At 38.9% G+C, this 21,823-nt stretch overlaps 1 protein-coding gene across 2 annotated transcripts in view; it reads right to left on the bottom strand.

Annotated features, from left to right (window-relative positions):
- LOC105466897 (5-hydroxytryptamine receptor 4) overlaps window positions 1-21,823 on the bottom strand; it is a 199,141-nt gene that overhangs the window by 3,904 nt on the left and 173,414 nt on the right. The gene's annotated exons all lie outside the window — the stretch shown is intronic.

Genomic DNA, 21,823 nt, shown 5'->3' with positions numbered 1-21,823 from the left:
AGATAGTATCATTTTCATTTTACAGGTGAGCAAAATGACACATAGTCAAGTTTAGTGATGCCCACGGGAATATAGGTCATACATGAAGATACATCCAATCAAACCCACTCTAGCTCATGCCAATACCCATGTGCTTAACTGGTTATCACATAGCTCATGGACTAGGTACAAGTCTAGAAAAGTGGTTCTTCCCCAGGGGCCATTTTGGAAGCATTTTTGTTTGTCACTGAAGAGGTAGTGCTGCTGGCACCTAGCGGGTAGGGACCGGGGATGCCGATCAATGTTGTACAATACATAGCACAGCCTCCCACAACAAAGAAGTATCTGGCCCAAAATGTCAACAGTGCCAGGACTGAGAAACCCTAATCTAGAATAACTAGTCCCTTTAGCTGGCTAGAAGCAGGTGTTAATTGAAGAACAGGGCCTCAGTGAAGAGCTTGAATCTGAGCTTTCACAGAACCATCCACCACAGCTGCTGTTGAGAGAGAGCTGAGCCAAGTGGATGTGACATACAGAACCAAAGCATCTGCTACTACTAGCCAGATAGGTCAGTGTTAAGAATAAAATGGGAAAGGAGATAGAAAGGGCCAGATCAGCTATCATTAACTAGGGTGGCCAGAAAAGGTCCCAGTGAGATATGCAAGACCTTAGGGAAGCTAGAGTCCCAGCTAGACACTCAGTCTCCAAACCACGCCTTGCATACTTGGCTTTGCCATTCTGCAAACCAAATGTCTGCTTTGTTGGCTGGCCTCTTGTCCAGCTCCATGAACACGGGGTGTCACAGGGCAGAGGAAGCTGGAGGAAGGAAAGGGGCTCACTCCTGTGAGCTTTCTGTCTGCTGTGGTTCCTGTAAACGTCATTCCTGGAATGCTTCTTTGCCCCAGCAGAGTCAGTGCTTTCCTGGAGCGGCAGCTGAGTCCAGGTTAGTCTTTCTATCTCTTGCAGAACCAGGCTGACAGCAGTCCCTCAGAGACATCACGTTCATCTGGACCGTCCCTCTTTCTCAGAGGTCTAAGTTTCTGCTCAGTAGGGTCCCTACTCTAAGTGTCTAAGTTTTTGTGATTATTTTATCTATGTCCTCATCCCCAGAGCTAGTAGTTGCTTCCTGCAGTTGCTAACTCCATAATACTTTAGAGCATTCTTTCAGTAGTTAATGACTACATGCCTAGTTAACAACATTTTATGTTAAAATGGTGTTTAAATACCTAGGCTGTTTCTGTCTCCTGACTGAGCCCTGTGAGATATAGTGAGAAATTGAGGCATGTGCCTATCCGGGAAAATAACATTCTCGGTAGAGGGAACAGCAGATGCAAATGTCCTGAGGTTCGATCCTGCCTGGCACATCTGAAGAACCTCAAGGATGCAGCAGGTTGAGGCAGAAAGAGTAAGGGGAGGAATGAAACAGAGTTGACATCAGCAAGGCAGCCAGGACCACGGGAGCGGGGGTGGGCTTGAAAATCCCTGTAAGGCTCTGGCTTTTACTACACGTGAGGGGTCTGAGCAGACCACCGACATGGTCTGAATGGCCTCTCAGCAGACTCCCTCTGGATGCTCTATTGTGAGTATATGGGATGGAGGTAGGGTGTGACCCAATTAGGAATTTACAGCAATAATCCAGGTGAGAGAAGACAGTGACTTGGTCCAGGAGGTAGCCGTAAAGATGGTGAGGAACGGTCAGACACTGGATATAGAAATAGAAATACCAGTAGCCAATTTCTGTTGTACTTAATTCTGCAAAAGGTTTAGCCTTCACACCATTTCTCAGACCCTGTCATGTGTGGTTATTTCCCTTGCCTTGTCTCGTCAGCTAGAGGGCTGCGTTATGCAGCATGCTAACCACGACCCTCACTTGAGTCAAGCAAACCTAGTTCCTATCTCAGGCTCTACCACTTGGCATCTTTGTGACATTTGACAACTTATTTAGTCTCTCTATGTGTCACTTTCTATACCTCTGTAACTGAGGGTAATGATACCTACCACATAGCTTTGCTCTGTGGATTAAATAACATAATGTAAGAAAAACATTAACACAGAGTCTGCCACATAGTAGAAGCTCAATATGTTGAAGCTAAAATTATTTTATTTCTTTTTAATCTTAATTTTACTATTTTATTGAGATTTAAAAGTACCACTTAACAACTTTGTGACATTTGGCAAGTTATTTAATCTCTCTCTGCCTCACTTTGCTCCTCTGCATTTAACTAAGAGTATGTAATGTTGATGATGATGATGATGATGATAATGATAATGATGACGTACACATAGCCTTAATGGCTTAGAAATATTTTTCTCTTTTATTTCCTTTATGGATGAAACTTAACTGGCCTCAAGATATAGAAGCCTCCCTGACTTTGCCTTTCTCTTCTCCCTTATCAGAATCACAAAGCCCTGTTTTGGCAAATATGCGTACTAAAGCAACACCAATTGATTTCCCTATCCACGGACTCCTTTTATAATCACAGTAAGTCTGCAGGACAGGCAAGGCAGGTGATAAGACTGGTATTACACAGAGGAGAGAAGTGAGAGTCAGTGCAGCTGAGTAAGTCTCCTGAGTGTCATGATGGGTGAGCACAGGCCAGGCCAGGACGAAGGCCATGCACCCCTTCCCCACTGCTCTTGCCCCTGAGCAGCATTGCTTAATGACTTACGTATGAGTCTTCAAACAAGGGCTCAGGACCAAACAGCCCTAGGAAATGCGGCTGCACTTCAGTATCTGAGGTGCAGAGATATCCCTGAAGTAGATGTGCAGGAGAAACCCGAATGACAATACTAAGAAATCATAGCTCAATTTATTAAGAAATTAGGATGTGTGCCAGGTACCATTTTTGGTAGTTACATACCTTATATTTCATGTATATAATTTACTTTTGGCACCTGCTAAGAGGCAGGTGCTCTACTTAGACTGATCTTGCAGATTAGAAAACTGAGGCTCAGAGCAGTTTATCTAAGGTAACAATGTGCATGGTGCCCATGCCCTCAACCTTAGAACACACCGCTAAACCTTTGCCCTGTTCTATGGCTAATAGATCACTTTCACTGGCAAGAAATGACACCTTCTCTTCCACTGAGTTCGCATGAAAAAGGTATTCTAGCTGAGAAGGCAACGAGACATCTGTGACCACGTAAGATGTACTCCCGTGGAATGCAGGCAACCTCTCCAACAGCCTGCTTTTCACACGCCTCTCCTCATAAGCATCTGTTTCTCATGTGCTAATGAGTCACTTGTCAAGAATAACTAGAAAAGAAGTGTGGGAATGGAGTGGATATTCCGAGTGGAGGTTCCCTTTCTCCAGAGGGCAGTTGAAAGGCAACAGCTCTCTGTGGATATGAGAGTAAGCAGATGGGCACATTTTCCAGTTACAGTTGACCATTGAACGATGTAGGAGTTAGGGTTGCTGATCCTCTGTGCAGTTGAAAAATCTGCATATAAGTTTTGACTCCCCCAAAACTTAAATACGGGTAGTTTACTATTGACTGAAAGCCTTACTGATAACATAGTCAGTTAATGCATATTTTGTACCTATAATAAAGTAAGCTACAGAAAAGAAAATGTTATTAAGAAAATCATAAAGAAGAGAGCATATATTTACTATTTGTTATGTGGAAGTGGACCATCATAACAGTCATCATCCTCGGCATCTTCACATTGAGAAGGCTGTGGAGGAGGAGGATGAAGAGGGGGATTGGTCTTCCTGTCTCAGCGGTGGCAGAGGCAGAAGAAAATCCATGTGTAAATGGACCCACATGGTTCAAACCCATGTTGTTCAAGGCTCAACTGTACAACATTTGAGTGGTTCCTCTCACCATGGCACAGTGGCTGGTAGACACAGGAAGGAGGAAATAGTCCTAGCTTTGCTTGGCGGGAGTCTAGCAGAGTATAAGTACATCCCAACTGGAGTCTGGCTCATAGAGACATACCCTGGGTTTAAGTATTCACAAGTCTCCGTGATTCAAGCACATACACTTTTAAGCTGGTATTTTCACTTTGGTAATAAATAAATAATAGGAGCAGATTTGGGATCACCTGGTTGGCCACCTTATAAACTTACATTGCCTTGTGAATTCAGAGCTCACAGTTGCGTTCATGTCCACTCCGCTGTTGCTGACTAACTTCATGCATTGTCTCTAACTGGAGTGTGCAAACCTCCCGCAGTCTGTAGGCCCATTCATGGAGATCTGAACACCCTCAATTTGGGAAATATTGAAATGAAACAAAGCACAGGGTAATGCAGGCACACTGAATAGCGTTCAAATCCCAAATTACCATCTACTAGTTATGACGCACAGTCAAATAAGTTACTCCCACCTCCTTGACACCTTTGTTGTGAAAATGAACATCTACAAATGCCTTAACAGAAGGGCTGGACACACAATGGATGCAGGAATCTTCACTGGTAAGTTTCCTAGGGTCAAATAAATAAATAAATGCAGAATAGTTAGGAATACAGATTCTTGAGGCAGAATGCCTTGGTTCAAATCCTGGCTCTGCAATTTGCTGACTCTGTGAGTTATCACAAATGTTCTGGCTTGTTGTAGACATTAAATGAGATAATTCACATATAATGTTTATTAGAATAGTGCCAGCCAAAAAGGATGGCTCTTATCTGATGATTGAGGTAGAAATTGAACTCGGTACAAAATTCCCAATTCAGTGCAGAAATCCTTTCCTTAGTAACTGAACAAACGTTCATTCACTTGTTAATTGATCAGAGAGCTAAGGAAACCTTAACCCTGTGATCAGTTAAGGTCACTTAGAGCAGCCTGGATTTGGGAACTAGTAGTATAATAATAGCTCCCCTTTGCCTGCCTAGCCTGGCATTATCTGTAAATGGCTTTACAGACAAACAGCTCCAGAAAGAGACAATCATCTGTCAAAGGGACAAAAGTCTCCCAATTCCATGTGGTGTGAGCTCTTACTTGCCTTTTCACAGGTGCTTTGGTGGAAAGACAACTCTAGATGAGTGGGTATACCTGGGCAGTTTCACAGCTGATAAAAAAACACTGCTGGTTCCCAAGCAACAGCAATGCAAGCGGCAACTCCCTTCAGGCTGAGTTACTTCCCCCATTTGTATTAATTTACTCAAACATGACGAGAGCCACATTAGATTTGGTAATTACCTGAGTCTACAATTCATTCACTGAGCAATTAGCATCGCACTTAGAGCAGCCTGGATGTGGTCATTAGTAGCGTAATAATAGCCCCCTCTGCCTGCCCAGCCTGGTATTATCAGGAAACGATTAGATTTTATTATACATCACCCCAGCCTTCTCCTGCAAGGCAGTGTTCACACAGACTGGGTGAGAAGGGAGGTTTGCAAGATGTATTAATTATTAAAATATAAAGTGCCTTGGTTTAAAGAGATTCAACCCTAAGGTAGTTTCACAAAAGCCAGAGCTCTATTAGCTGGAAACGAAGATTTTACAGTTGGTGTTTTTTCCATGAACATGAATCCTAGGCATTTATTCATCCAGCCACTTATTTACTTAAAATATGTTTTGATTGCTTACAACAGTCCAGGCACAGTGCCATGCCTTGGAGATACCAGAGTGGAGACACAGTCCCTGTCCTCATGGAGCTAGCAGCGTAGTGTGAGAGACCACAGCCAGCTATAAAATTATAGCTACAAGTGGTGTCAGGAGTGAGAAGTACTTGGTGATGCTATGAGAGCATGTCAGAGGGGGATGAGATCTCAGTTAGTGTGTCAGGGTTCTGTCACTGAGGAAGAGACAGGAGATGAGAACTGAAAATGGAGTAGGGGCTCACCAAGCCAGGGTGGGGAGGATGCAGACAAAGGGACCAGCAAAAGCAAAGGCCCACAGTCCTGGGGGCAGGCCCATGTAGTGAGAGGGGAACGAAGTAGGCATGAGCCTAAGATGAGGGTACGGAGTCAGCAGGGACCCACCACACTAAGGACCATTGTCATCCTCCAAAAAGTAGTAGGATGCCAGCCAAGGTCATGAGCAGAGTAGATTCCTGAAGACTTTATGTTTTTAAGGAACATTCTGGCTGTGGTGTGTAGAATGGACTGGACTGAGGTTGGAGTGAAAGTCCAGGGGTAAATTAGGAGGTGTATTAGCCTCCTGTTGCTGCTGCAACAAATTACCACAAACTTGGTGGCTTCGGGTAACACAAATGTATTATCTCACATTTCTGGAGCTTAGAAGTCCTGTATGTTGGTAACAGTGGAGGTACTGAGAAATAGTTGGATTCAGGATATAGCTTCAAGGTAGAGCTGACGAGATCTGCGGATGCACTGACTGTAGGGGCAGCAAGGACATTCCAGACATGGGCATGGAATTGGCATGACTGTAATTGATAGACTGTTAGAGCCTCTGAGCGGACAAGTATATGAGAGATAAAAACTCGACGGGGGTTTTTATTTTGAAATATTATTTTGAATTATTCCAGAGCACTCTGTTCTTAATAAGGTCTGCCTTCAGGAGAAATACTTAGCAAGCCTAACCTATTAGAATTTTATCTAGCCCAGCTGACCTTGGGGGAAGGGAAATATCCAATTCGAGCCCCCTTAAGCCATCTCATGAACCAAAGGGGGTGGCAAACTAAGAAGCACGTGTGAGGTTCACAGCCCAGAAGCACAGGCTCTCTAGAAGACAGAGAACTAATCACAGGACTAGAGACCATTCCCCTCCCCCAATACCTTAACACCATGTCGGCAAATAGTGTGCCTGTTTACTAAAGTGCCTTTACCAAAGACATCATGTCTAGCTATCAAGAAAAAATTACAAGGCATAGTTAATAGAGAAAACAAAACAAAAACAAAAAAACCACAGTTGGAGAGGCCAGTTTAAGCATCAGAACCAGAATCAGATATGGAAGGAATGTTAGAATTATCAAACTGGGAACTTAAAACAACGGTGATTAATATGCTAAGGGTCTAATGGAAAAAATAGGTGACATGCAAGAACAGATGAGTAACGTAAGCAATGAAATGGAAATTCTGAGAAAGAACCAAGCAGAAATGCTAAAGGTCAAAAACACTGTCGCAAAAATGAAGACTGCCTTTGATGAACTTATTAGTAGACTAGACATAGTTGAGTAAAGAATCTCTGAGCTTTAGGATATCTCAGTAGAAACCTCCAAAACTGAAAAGAAAATAAAGACAGAAAAAAAAAAAAATACAGAGCACAGTATCCCAGAACTATGGGACAACTTTAAAAAAGTGCACGACCAAGTATACCAGAAAAAGAAAAAAGAGAGAAAGAAACAGAAGAAATATTTCATGGAGAATAAATAATCATGGAGAATTTCCCTGCAAATGAATGTCAGATGCCAAACTATAGATCCAGGAAGCTCAGAGAATACCAAGCAGGATAAATGCCAACAAAGTTACAACTAGGCATTTCATATTCCAACTAAAGAAAATCAAAGATAAAAAATGCTGACAAAAAGCCAGAGTGGAAAAATACTTATAGAGGAGCAAAGATAAAAATTACATCCAACTTCTCAGAAACCATGCAAGAAAGAAAAGAGTAGAGTGAAATGTTTAAAGTGTTGAGAGAAAAAAAAATGGCAACCTGGAATTCCAACCCTGTGAAATTATCCTTCAAAAGTAAAGGAGAAATAAGAACTTTCTGGGACAAATAGAAATTGAGGGAATTCATTGCCAGTATATCTGCCTTGCAAAAAAAAGGTTCACAGATATTATTTAGATGGAAGGAAAATAAATAGGCCAGATTCTCAGTTTTACATAGAAAAAGGAAGAGCATCAGAGAAGGAATAAGTGAAGTAAAATAATAGTTTCTATTTTTCTTAGTCTTAATTGCTCAAGTAGATAACAGATTGTTCAAAATAATAATAGCAGTAATGTATTAATTATGTATGCTTTTATGCTCCTCAATGGAGTTACATCCTGATAAACCCATCATAAAGTTGAAAAATTGTTAAGTTGGACCATCATAAGTTGGTGACTATCTGTACATATGTTTATGTGTAAATGAAATGAATGACAGCAATGAACTAAGGGATGAGAAGAAGAATTACGACTATTTTGTCATTATAAGGTATTTGTACTATCAAAAAGTTGTATAGTGTCATTTGAAAGTGGACTTGGATTAGTTCTTAAATGTGTTTTGCCAACTCTAGGGCAATCATTAAAAAAAGTCAAAATAGAAGTTAAACTGATATGATAGAAAAGATAGAAAATAGAATAATTTAAAATGCTTATTTAAAAGCACAAAAGGTAGAAAAAGAGTAGAAGACAGAAATAAGAACAAAGAACTAGGGCAACAAATAGAAGACAATTAATTAATTTAGCTATATTAAGAATCACTTTGAATGATAATGATCTAAATACACCAATTAAAGGACAGAGATTATCAAAATCTATCAGAAGTAAGACCAAACTATATGCTATCTACAAGAAATCCACTTTAAATATAAAGACACATATAGATTAAGAGTAAATGGATGGAGAAATATATACCAATGTAATATTAATCAAAAGAAAATGAGAGCAGTTATATTAATTTTTGAACAGAACACACTTCAGAGCAAGAAAAGTTACCAGAGATAGAGGCATTACATAATAAAAAAAGGAGTCAGTTCTCCAAGAAGACACAATACTCCTTAGCACTGCATACACATAAGAACAGAACACCAAAATACACGAGGCAAAAGTTAAGAAGTGCAAGGAGAAATAGATAAATTCACGATTATGGCTGCAGACTTCAACACTTCTCTATCATAAATGAACAGATCCAGAAGGCAGAAAATTAGTTAAGGGCATAATTTAACTCAGCAGTACTACGAATCAATAAAATTCATATCAATAAACTACTTTACCCAACAATGGCAGGTAGACATTCTTCTCAAGTTCATATGGAACATTCACCAAGATATTCCACATTCTACATAAAACTTACCTTAACAAATGTAAAAGAATAGAAATTACACAGTGTCTGCTCTCAGGCCACAGTGGAATTAAAGTAGAAATCAATAACAGAAAGATAGGTGGAAAATTCTGAAATACTTAGAGATTCAGCAACACAGTTCTAAATAACATATGGATCAAAAAAGAAATCTCAAAATAAGTTATAAAATATTTTGGACTAAATGAAGAAAGATCTAAAATCAGTGATTTAAGTTTCTACTTTAGGAAGCTAGAAAAAGAAGAAGAAACTAAATTCCAAGTAAGTAGAATGAAATAATAAAAATTAGGAAGAATTCAGTGAAATTGAAAATAAGAAATTCATTGAGAAAATCAATAAAACCAAAAGCTAGTTTTTCGAAAACAACAACAAAATTGATACATCTCTAGCCAGTCTAAACAAAAAGAGAGAGAGAGAAAGAACAAAAATTATTAATACAAGAAATGAAAGAAGTGACATTGCTATAGACACCATGGGCATTAAAGGGATAGTCAAGAATAATCAAGTACTACAAAATACTCTATGCCCACAAATTTGATAACCCTGATGAAACTGACAAATTCCTTGAAAGACACATTCTGCCAATACTCACACAAGAAGAAATAGACAATATGAATAAGCTTATACATATATTAAAGAAATTGAATAAAAATGAATAACCTTTCAAAACAGAAAGTACTAGACTGAGATGGGTTCACTGGTGAATTCTTCCAAACACAGAAGGAAGAAATTATACCAATTCTCTACAATCTGTTTCAGAAGATACAAGCAGAGAGAATACTTTCTGACTCATTCTATGAGCATTATCCTGTACCAAAACCAAAGACATTACAAAAAACAAAAAACCCTATAAATCAATACCTCTTGTGAACATAGATGCAAAAATCATCAACAAAATATTAGCAAATCAAGTCTAACAATGTATGCACAAAATTGTCCACCCAACTAAGTGGTATTTATCTCAGGTATGTAGGGCAAATACAACTTTTGAAAATCAATTAATGTAATCCATCATATCAATAGGCTAAAAAAGAAAAATCACGATTATATTAATACCTGCATAAAAAGCATTTGACAAAGTGTAATATCAATTCATGATTTAAAAAGCTCTTGGTAAACTAAGACTAGAGGAGAACTTTATTAATTTGATACAGAAAATCTACACAAAACCCACAGCTAAAACCATGCTTAATGGAGAGAAACTCAAAGATTTCCCCTAAGATCAGGAATAAGTCAAGGATGTCTGCTGTCACCACTGCTTTGCTTTGCTTTGCTTTTTCTTTCTTTCTTTCTTTCTTTTTTTTTTTTTTTTGAGATGGAGTCTCACTCAGTTGTCCAGGCTGGAGTGCAGTGGCACAATCTTGGCTCACTGCAACCTCCATTTCCCGGGTTCAAGCGATTCTCTTGCCTCAGCCTCCCAAGTAGCTGCGACTACAGGCACGCACCACCACGTCCAGCTATTTTTTTTTGTTTTTTGTATTTTTAGTAGAGATGGGGTTTCACCATGTTGTTCAGGATGGTGTCCATCTCCTGACCTCATGATCCACCCAGCTCGACCTCCCAAAGTGATGGGATTATAGGCATGAACCACTACACCTGGCCTGCTTTTCAAGCTTATACTGGAATGTTGTAAAATTATAAAGTATGTACAAGATTTATATGAAGAAAACTACAAAACTCTGATGAAAAATATCAAATACAAACGTAAATCGAGCTATATTCCATGCTCATGGATAGAAAGGCTGAATATTGTCAAGATGTCAAGGCTTATAATTGATTTATAGATTTAATGCATTTCCAATCAAAATCTCAGTGAGGTGTTTTTTTGTTGTTGTTGTTCTTGTTGTTGTTGTTTGTTTTTTGACCAGAATAACTGATTCTAAAGTTTATATGAAGAGACAAAGACCCAGAACAGCCAACACAATATTGAAGGAGGAGAATAAAGTCAGAGGACTGATACTAGCCAACTTCAAGACTTAATATAAAACTACAGTAAGAGAGCCAGTATAGTTTGGCCAAAGAATAGACAAAGAGATCAGTGAAACAGTATAGAGACCCCAGAAATAGACCAAGGTAAATATAGTCAACTTATCTTTGACAAAGAAGCACAGGCAATACAAGGGAGAAAAGATAGTCTTGTCGACAAATTGTGGTAGAACAACTGGACATTGACTTGCAAAAAAATAAATAAATAAATAAATAAATAAATAAATAAATAAATAAATAAAAAGAATCTAGCACAGACCTTATAACCTGCAGAAAAATTAACTCAAAATGCATCATAGATCTAAATATAAAATAAAAACCATGACAATTCTAGAAGATAGCATAGGAAAAAATCTAGATGACTGTTGGTTTGGTGACAACTTTTTAGACATAACACCAAATGTACAATTCATGAAAGAAATAATTGATGAGGTGGACTTTATTAATATTAAAAATTTTGCCCTTTGAAAGACATGGTTAAGAGAATGACAAAGCAAGAAAATATTTACAAAAGACATACTTGATAAAGGACTATTATCCAAAATATAGAAAGAACTCTTAAAATTCTATAATGACAAAATGAACAACCTAATTTTAAAAATGGACCAAAGACCTTAATAAACACCTCACCAAAGAAGATATTTATATGGCAAATAAGCAAATGAAAAGATGCTGCACATGTATCATCAGGGAATTGCAGATGGAGATCACACACCACTATATACCTATAAAAATAACCAAAATTCATCATACTGATAGCATCAAATGCTAGGAAGAATGAAGAGCAACAGTAATTCATACACAATTGGTTGGAATGCAAAATGGTTTAGCCACTTTGGAACACAATTTGTCTGGTTTTTTTGCAAAACTAAACATATTGTTATCATACAATCCAGCAATTGAGCTCCTTGGTATTTACGCCAAGGAGTTGAAAATGTTGATACAAAAACCTGCACACATGTATACAGGAGCTTTATTCGTAATTGCTAAAACTGGAAAGCAACCAAGACATTTTTCAGTAGGTGAATGGATAAATTGTAGTGCTTCTGACAACAGAATATTATACCACGCCAAATTGAAATGAGCTATCAAACCGTGAACAGACAGGGAGGAATCTTCAATGCATATACTAAGTGAGAAAAGTCAATCTGAAAAGTTTATGCATTGTATTATTTCAATAATATGACATTCTGGAAAAGGTAAAACTATGGAGAAAATAAAAAGATCAATGGTTGCCAGAGGTTGGGGCGGGGGAGGAGGAAGAAGAGATAAACAGGCAGAACACAGAGGATTTTTAGGGCAATGAAATTATTCTGTAAAATACCCCAGTGGTAGATATGTGTCATTACGTGTTTGTCTGAGCCCACAGAATGCACAATGCTAAGAAGGGACTCTAATGTAAAATATGGATTCAGGGTGATAATGATATGTGTCAATGTAGGTTCATCAGTTTAACTAATTTACCACTCTGGAGGAGGATATTGGCAATGAGGGAGGCTGTGCCTATGTGGGGTAAGGAGGCATATAGGAAATCTCTGTACCTTCCCCTCAATTATGCTGTGAACTTTAAACTGCTCTAAAAAGTAGTCTCTTTAGAAAACTTTTTTAAAAAGTACCTTATTTAGTCACGACCAATTGTTTAAGAAGTATGAAGGAGTCTACTGCTTACAGCCAAGGAGATAAAGAAATGAACTGGAGCACTGGGGTAATCCAGATGAGAGGACTTCTAAGAATCACAGTTATACTGGGTGATTTCAGCTCCATCGCAGTGCTCATCTCCCATAGGGCTTGTGAAAGCCATGCTCCCAGAACAGGGAAGAAGCCAAACACATCATTAAAAAATGTAAAAATAGAAAATTAAATAAACCACCGAAACAATATTAATATGGGCTTGGCAGGTCTGTGCCAACAATTGTGCAGCCTTAACTTTGTCCTGTGAGGACAGAAGTGTAAACAGACACTTAAGGATATTTTGTATAAAGAAATAAATAGGCAGACACAGACAGACTCACAACAGACAGTGACAGACTTACAGAGCACTTTCAGATTTAGACAGGAACTGGTCTATTGCAGAAGAGCAGGAAGAAGCTGGAGACAGGGGAACAGCCACTTTTAGTTGAAACAGAAAACAGCCACAGATGAAGGAGAGCCAAGCAGAATTTGGGAAAGAAAAAAGAAGAAGAAAAAAAAAAACATAGAGATTAGTAGACACGTGATCTCAGCCTAAATGAACTTGCCAATATTCTTAAAGTGCTTTTAGAGGAAGATAAGGAGGGGAGCATAATTATTGCACAACATGGTTATGCCACACTGTATGTCTAAAAAGCACGCTTAGCACGCTTAAGTTAGTGTTTCATTTGAGTCTTGCAACAACTTGGGATGTTCACAGGACACATTACTACCTTAATTTATCAAGTAAGGGAACTCAGCCTCCTCTTTTCTCATGTGGCTAATCTCCATGATATGTCTGTGTTGAAGGATCTTTGAAAATATAGTTGAATATATATGTCCACTTCCTCCGTATAGTCATCTGTGACCATCTCAATGTGATACTCCCTTTCCTTCTTTTAAATAAACAGCACTTCCTGCTTCTGCAATTCATTTAACAATATAAGCCTCTGTGGCTTGTTAAATGCAACTGCAAGTGAATTGAAATAGCACATTTTCAGATAAATTACAAACCTTTTGGGGAAAGGAGCCATGACTTACTCATTCAGCACAGTTAGGTATTTCACTGACCATTAATTGAGCAATGGTGGCGGAGAGTTAAATGTCCAGTATTCTAATCCCAACTCCATTACTAAGTAGCCTTGCAACCTCAGACCTCCCTACGGTTCAATTTCCACATCTACACATAGAGACAATACCAGTACCCTCTGTCAGCGAGTTATGGTGAATAGTAAATGAAGTAAGGCATGTTCATCATGTATAAATAACGCCTGGCATAACATTTATAAATATCAACTAACATCATTTTAATGCAACTTTAAGTTAAATACATGATTAAGTGGTCATTTAGACCTCCAATTTTTTTCTTCCTTCAACTTGATTTGTCTTGTATTTCATTAGCCTGATGATATGCCTTGGTATCCTGAACTAACAAAGCTCTCTTAGTGTTACCATCTGAAAACTATGTCTATTTTATGAAAATTTCCAATTTCAGTAATTCATGTGCCAGTATGAAAATTTAAGAAAGAAACTCAAAAACTTTCAATGGGCTCTAAGTAATCATTTGAAGATTTAAATATCTGGGTATCTGCATGTCATGCTTCTCTGAAAATTAAACTTCAAGGCAATAAGGATCCATTCACTCAAATCACAGCAGGATTGTTGCATTTTAGTGCACAAAGGGTAGCCAAAACCATTCCTTCACTCTTGATCTCCTACAATTAAGCAGTGTTGAATGTTCCTGCATGGGGCTACAATTACACATGAGATAATATTATGAATTACTACAAGTCACCAATATTTGGCATATATATGTTGTTTTATTAGACCTTAATAATTATTTAATTATGATCCTGACAACTTTTACATGCCTATTTAATATTTCTTTCTAAATTCAGATAACAATGGTGGGTTTTTTTGGATATAACCCTTAAGGAGTTAAATGACTGAACTTTTGAGTGCACACCATGTAGATAATATAGACATGTCTGAAATTACTGAGCAAATTCTGGCAAAAAAAAAAAAAAAATGACAGCCCTTTCCTTGTGAAAATTTCAGAAGAGGATATAATGCTTATGAACACTTGTTTGCATCACAACATGCTTAAAAATGATAAATGCGATTAATGTCACACAATAATGTTAAGATGAAATCTAAGGTATTACTATAAAACAAAACTTCAGATTTTCAGAAACGGTATAATTTGTATAACATGCCTTATCCACAGTCCCCTATTTATGTCAACCTTGCTAAATTAACAGTATAGTTTTCCTGAGACCTCTGGCTGTTTGTATTTTTCATTGGCTGGAATGACCATGTAAAACCACACCAACGTTAACCTATGTTTTTACATACAGAGATTGTCACTTACATTTGTATTGCAAACCATAATTGTACAAAGCCCTTAGACATCCATTATTCTGTTTTCTACTCACCACAAACTCTTGAGGTTGGTATGGTGAAAAAGAGGGTTACACATTTCCCCCAACCCCCACTTCCCAGACAATGTAGAAAACTTTAAATGACCATGGCATAAGCCTATGCTAGAAGGTCAATCTTTCCATTCTTAAGTTTGGATATGTTTGATACAGGCAGGGCCTTAGTCTGTCAGCCTGGGATAGAGCTGAGGTAGGTCACAGGCCTAGGAAGCAGCACAGATGGCTGTTGTGTTAGCTGTGGTGTGAATGGTGATGTGACAGGCCAGGGATTGGTTGGTGGCTAGCCAACTGCCTGACAGCAGGTGTTAGGAAACCTCAAAGCCAAGAAGACAGGGCTTATGTAGCCAACAAAAAGAAGAGGTCAGTAGAGACATGGGATCCCAGAACATTGGCTCAAAGTGCTTCAAACACCTGGATAGCTCCCAGACCTTCTTTGAGTTTCTAAGAATCCCAGCTTTCCTTATTACTTCTATCTCCTTTACTATCACAGGAACTCTTGGCTACTTAAAATGGTCTTATCTACAAATATTAAGTTATAAGACTTTACACTTGTTTGCCGTTGCCTTAGAAGGAAGAACTAAATCTACCCACCATAGGGATCCATAAGGGTGTCTTTCTAGGAAGGGAGGTCTTCTTGTCCTCTTCCTCAGACTGAGAGTTCTGTGTCACAACAGTTGGGGAACAAGTCTCAGAACTGCTTCTAAGCACAGCTTACTTCCATCATTGGAAACAGATGTCATTTGCTTATCCTAGCATGGCAAAACCCTGTCTACGAAGTGTGTTTTATTTATTCTGCCCTATACATCGAGGACAATGCTGAAGATTATTGATATGGCTTGGCTGTGTCCCCTCCCAAATCTCATCTTGAATTGTAGTTCCCATAATCCCCATGTGTGGTGGGAGGAACCCAGTGGAAGGTAATTGAATCCATAGGGGCAGTTACCCCATGCTGCTTTTCTCATGATAATGTGTGAGTTCTCATGAGATCTGATGGTTTTATAATAGACTTTATCCCCTTTTGCTAGGGACGTCTGCTTGCTCCCGCCATGTGAAAAAGCATGTATTTACTTTCCGTTCCGCCATGATTGTAAGTTTCCTGAGGCCTCCCCAGCCCTGCCGAACTGTGAGTCAATTAAACCTCTTTCCTTTATAAATTACCCAGTGCTGGATTTGTCTTCATTAGCAGTGTGAAATGGATGAATACACTTCTTAAACATAGTTTTTATTATCTTTGCAGCAACAATACCAGGAAACACAAATTTACATACTGCTCCACAGTAAAGTCTATTTGAATCTCCCGACTTAAAAAAAAATCTGAGCTAAAGCTGGTTTAAGTACTATAGAAACAACAGGGTGATATGAAGATAAGATGACTCCTTTTATAAACTAACTGCAAAACGTTAGCTTTTTTTATAGTCATCAACACACTCTAATGCTGTACCACTGTGATCTTAACTTTGTTTAAACATCAATCCTTGTGCACACTTTGCTTAAATGAGTCTTGCCATAGCCTTTGGCCTACACCAAATAATAAAACGGTTCTGATCTGACTACACAAGATCTGCTGTCAAAAATGTCCTGCCTCCTTACCTGAACATTTTCCCAGTCCAAATACCTCTGCTTGTCGTAGTGGCAAGCTGAGTCCTGGCACATTCTGAAGCCAGCTCTGCCCTGGGTAGGAACCATTAGAAGGCTGCTGGCTGCTGCCAATGTATCTCTCTCTCTGCAGCATAAACAATAAGTTCCTACACGGGGGTTGTGTTTGTTTGGTCAGGGCTTTATCCATTAGGCTTGGTCATCAGCAGTTGGCTGGTTACAAATGCAGTCCTGAGACCAAATGGCTGGAATCCAATTATCCCAGCTTCCTGTCTGCATAACCACGCCAGGGAGGAACATAGTCATGTTTGCCTGCCTTGTCAGGCTCCTAGGATGCAAAGTATATCATTTGGAGAAAACTAACAAACAACAGATCCTCAGATATTTTGATGGAGAGGCAGCATGGTGTGGAAAGAGGACACATTGGTCCAGAATGCAAAATCTCTGGCGCTAGTCCACATTCCGCCTCTTCCTGGCTCAGTATCTAACTCTTCATTTCTCCAAGCTTCATTTTCTCATGTATCAGAGGGAGATCATAACAGCAACCACAGGGTGGTTGGGAGCTTCTAGTGAAATGATGTATTTAAAAGAGCTTTGAAAATTATAATGATGATAATGGTGATGGTGATGGTGATGATAATATCAATGATAGCTGACAGTTATTGAGAGCCTGTTGTGAGAAAGGCACTGTCCTATTTGTTTGATGTGCACTATCTTATTTAATATTCACAAGTATCTTTTGAAGAACTGATGACAATGGTAATGATGATATTAATAAGGATAGCTAACATTTCTTAAATATTTACTATATATAAGCCTCCATTCTCAGCATTTTAAGCATATTAACATATGCAGCTTCCCAACACATAAAATAAGTACTATTATCATCTCTACTTGAGATATGAGGAAAATTAGATACAGAAGTTGGGCAATTTGCTCAAGATCATACTGATGGTAAGAGGCCATAAGGATTCAAATGCAGGCATTCTGACTATAGAATAGGAGTTGCCAACTTTTTGAGAGTTGGCAAACTTTTTCTATGAAGGGCTAGATGTAAGTATTTTTAGGCCTTGAAGCCACATGCAGTCTCTGTTGCATACTCCTTTTTGCTGTCCTTTTCTTTTTTTCCTGTTTGATTGTTGTTGTTTGTTTTATACCCCTTTACAAATGCAAAAAAAATGTTTAGCTCAAGGATCACACAAAAAACACGCATAAGGCTGAACTTGGCCCACAGAGCTGTAGTTTGCTAACTCTTGCTCTAGAAGTAATTTCTTTTTTTGAGATGGAGTCTCGCTCTGTTGCCCAGGCTGGAGTGCAGTGGCATAATCTGTGCTCACTGCAACATCCACCTCGCAGATTCAAGCGATTTTCCTGCCTCAGCCTCCCAAGTAGCTGGGATTACAGGCACCCACCACCATGCCCAGCTAATTTTTGTATTTTTAGTAGAGATGGGGTTTCACCATGTTGACCAGGCTGGTCTTGAACTCCTGACCTCAAATGATCTGCTCACCTCAGCATCCCAAACTGCTGGGATTACAGGCATGAGACACGGTGGGCCCAGCCTCTAAAAGTAATTTCTATTTTACAGATAAGAAAACTAAAGATCAAAAGCTTCAGGTATTTAACTAAGGCCATTCAATAAGTGCTGAAATCAGGATCTGAATCCAGTTTTGTTTACTTTCAAAAACTGTGTCAACCTACACTATACTGTCTCCGTGTATGCTGTTAAATATAGGATATTGTTACTGAGTTAGGGATACTGTATTTTCTCCAGTCAATTTTCAAATTGAATATACTTCCTCCTCTAGGAACAGACTTGGGGACCAGATAACAGGCTGAGAGTTAGCCAATCCCATGCCTAGTACAATACCTGACACACAACAGGCATATAATAAGTAACTCCCTGTTGAGTGAAATAATTCTGATTTCTGGTTGAATTCAGTCATTCCTTAATATCTCAGCCATTTGCCCAGACTCTTCTGTATTTTGCACTTGAAACTTGTCTTCCTTGTAAAGGAAGGCAATAATATATTCCTTAATCCAGTTTCTAGGGAACCTGGAACAATTTATGAGATAATTTCCATAGACTATTTGGAGGAAAGAAAGATGTTATATGTAGAAATATTATTTTTACAATGAGTCATTGTGCTCATAAAAATGGTACTAGAAGACTGTACTTACGACTTCTAAATAAATACATCACTAACCACAGACAGGAAAATAGGGAGAACCTAGTGACTTCATTATAAATCACTTTTGTTTTATCCACCAATACAGTTTCACATTAAAGCAGGGATTTTAATTTTTATTTAACCTTGGATTTTTACTTCAGGGAATAAATGAACTTCTTAGAAATGTGGCAAAAATTGTGTGCATATGTCCGGATTTTCAGGGAAAAGATCATAGATTTCATCAGACTCTCAAAAGGATTTATTATGCCTTAAATGTTAGTACTACAGTAGAATTGTTTCAGTGCAGTTTACCTTCGATGGGAAAAAGGGAAACATGAAAGTTGCTGATGTGTGGTGATCAGTACTAGGTTTTCCAGATGTCCTTGTCCGTGTGATGCTTTCTTATACTCTCAAGATACTCACATAGGATCCCACTCACCAGTTTCCCACTGGCATAGGTGTCTGGGTCTGCAAACCGGTCTGGAAGATTAATCACAGTCCAGGCTGGCCACAATGATCAGCACTCAGAGCACCCAACGGGGTATATGCAGCCGCAGAAGGTGGCAATACAAAGTCTCTTCCCTTTTATCTGCGGCCCCAAGATCAGGCCCATGGGGACTTTCATAACAAGCCCTGAGTCTATTATTTTGCATTACTAGCATTTAGCACAATTCCTGGCACACAGTGGATATCTCCTTAAAGTTTGTTTAAATGAAAACAAGCAAAATGTTGAAATTGGTAGCATTTTTTCCTTACATTCCTGAGACGGTTAATAAAGTTGTTTCATTTCTTTTATCTCCTGAGATGCTCTATCTATATGGACCCACGTGTCTTTGTCAATTAGAGAATGACTTTTACCTTGTCCTATTTTTTTGCTGGTGGTGCTGGTGATGTTGGTGTTGGTATTGTTGGTTAGTTTTATGTGGAGATAGCTAATTTGGATGCTTCTCTTTTGTATGTAGGGCTGAGAACACCCATGGAGATTATGGTTGCTGCCCCAGGGAACCACGTCCTGTGGGAAAATGTATTAAACAGATCACGGTGGGCTCCATTAGGTTTCATAGACAAGGCAGTCAATGAACTTGGCCTTGGTTTTAACTGATAGGAGATGGAAGAAAAGCATGGTTAGTGGGCTGCAGCAGAGCAGGGAAAAGTTGCATACAACCTGAGAGCTGAAATACGAAGTACTCTGAATTGGACACTGTATTGTAGGAGTGAAGGACGTATTGATGAGCAACTGGCATTACTACTTAAAGTTTTGGAGTAGAGTTGCTGAATATAGAAAATTTTAGGAGGGTGTAACTTTATTTTTTCTTTCTGTATTTATTGTTGTGTGTGTATGTGTGATTTTAAAAATATCAACCTGATGGTATGTCCAGATGTAGAGGGAAAGGAGGTAGAATATAGCCATGGTTGTCCTCATATGAAGTGATGAGCAGTGAAAGACCAGATAAGTTGTATCAAAGTAAGAGAGTTTGAAGAATAAATGTAAGAGACTTGGAAGGTACGAAAATAAAAAATGACTTCTCACCTGCAATATTAGACAATCAATAATAATAATAGTAGTATCTTGAATTTGTTACCCAGTCTTACATATTTTAGAATATGGTATCTTAATGAACCTCACTGGTCTTACTACTTTTTGCCTAGCTTTCTGTTTTTTGTGACTACATATTTCTCACCTATTAGCATAATCACCATTGGTGTTTGTTCAGTGGCCATTGAACAAAATTGATTTATGTATCACTCCTCTAACAACACAAAAACACTTGTCAAGTAATTGAATAAAATTTGGTGAGGTAGTCTAGGGCATCTGTTTCATGAGAAAGCTGAGACCCAGAAGAGTAAGTAGCTTGCTAGAATTTACCTAGCTAATGAATGTCAAAATGCAAGGTGGAATCAGAATCCATGTCTTTTTTTTCCATTATTCAGGCTACCACAGTAAAACCATCTGCTGCAATAGGAAGGTCTGAATAGCAAAGAAATGCCAGGAAATTAGAGAATAAATAGAGAATGCTCTCCACCGAGAAGGCTACTATTAGATGAGACAGAATTCAAGAATGATTTTGGTCTTTTAGTCTTACAAGTTCAGTGTTTCCAGATGGCTCTGTGCTGAGGAGAGGAGATGCAATAATAAGGGTGACCCTGATAAGAGTACCCTTTCCTAGTTCCTTCCACTGACTCACATCCCTTGACCAACTGCCCACTCTCTAGCTGGCTGGGACCAGAGGTCCCACCAGAAATGGTGCCTCTGCTCAGCCAGCCAAGGTCTTTTCACTTGAAATTACAGAACCTTGACTTGGGTTCTCTTTCACAAAGCCTTAGTAGCTGATGACTCATGATCTTCCCAGCAGCAAGTTTCCCAAGAATGATAAAAAGAGATTGCTACAAGACTTTGGAGAAAGAATGTAGGGTGGGGTTGGGGGTTGCTGATCTTTATCCTGGCCAAGAATTTCATCATTAAGCAGTGGCATATGGGTCCCTGTTTGTACCCTATTGACAGGAAGACCATATACTGATGATTGCCATGCTAATTGAGGGGACCAAGGCCGGAATGAAATGACGTAACCCCCTAATGGCATTCAATATGGAGAAAAACTAAATTGAAATTAAATTATCTGATCTCAACCAAGTTTTTAAAAGTACAGATAATGTCTGCCCTTTCATTCAGGACTCCAGACCAATTTAAATGACTATTCATCCAGGCTATTAGGCTACCCTCACATATTAGAAAATATCTTCTAATTTCAGAGGGAGTGTCTCTTTGATGTTTGGTGGTATTACTTCTGTCTCTCACCTAGGCAGCCAGAAAAATAGAGCATGGATTCTCAACATAGACAGATCTAGGTTTGTAGCCTGGCTCTGCTCATTATAACTTGTATGATCTTTGGTTAGAAACTTAGTCTAGGTGGGTGGATTACCTGAGGTCAGGAGTTCAAGACCAGCCTGGGCAACACGGTGAAACCCCATCTCCATAAAAATACAAAAAATTAGCCGGGCATGGTGACACGTGCCTGTAAACCCAGCTACTCGGGAGGCTGAGGCAGGAGAATTGCTACAACCCAGGAGGCAGAG

This window comes from Macaca nemestrina, chromosome 6 (assembly GCF_043159975.1).
Source record: "Macaca nemestrina isolate mMacNem1 chromosome 6, mMacNem.hap1, whole genome shotgun sequence".
Classification (NCBI taxonomy): Eukaryota; Metazoa; Chordata; class Mammalia; order Primates; family Cercopithecidae; genus Macaca; species Macaca nemestrina.
This window is presented reverse-complemented; position numbering and strand designations above follow the sequence as displayed.